The sequence below is a fragment of the Pteropus vampyrus genome, unplaced genomic scaffold, assembly GCF_000151845.1.
Source record: "Pteropus vampyrus isolate Shadow unplaced genomic scaffold, Pvam_2.0 Scaffold31, whole genome shotgun sequence".
NCBI lineage: Eukaryota > Metazoa > Chordata > Mammalia > Chiroptera > Pteropodidae > Pteropus > Pteropus vampyrus.
Window position 1 is genome coordinate 11239635 of NW_011888812.1, and position 606 is coordinate 11240240.

Below are 606 nucleotides of genomic sequence, written 5' to 3' on the forward strand. Positions count from 1 at the left end.
AGCTATATCTAAATACATTGAATGAATTTTCAGTGATCACCCCTTTTTGGTAGTTTTAAAGTACTCACCTCAGGTCTTTGCCTTAGTCTTTAAGTCAGTGTTTCCTTCACCGAGAGTAACTGTAGATATATCACGTATCTGTGTGTGACCACAGAACACACAATAATTAATTGCCGATCAGATCTACAGATAATTTCATGTGGCCACACTTTCCATATTTCCACACATATGCTCCATTACTTCACTCTTTCATACAAGTATAACAGTATCTAATGTGGATATCAACAATATAAAGACAAACAAATATGCACTGTGCAAAAATAAAACATTCTTACCCGATATAAAAATTTTTCAGAGAAAAACAGAGCTGCTATGTTCACATGCATACATAAAAACTAGACTCATTAGTGGAAATCAACTTGGCCAAGTGCATTTTTGCCAATACAAAAACCCCCAAAATTTTCAAACACTGAAATTAGTTATTTGAACGTGCCTCTTCTCAGTTCATTATGGTGAGGCAACCAAGAAGTAATTTTGGATATCATTCACATTCTGACCAGTAACTGTCTCTCTGTACCCAGCAACACAAATGCTGGGATTTATCTT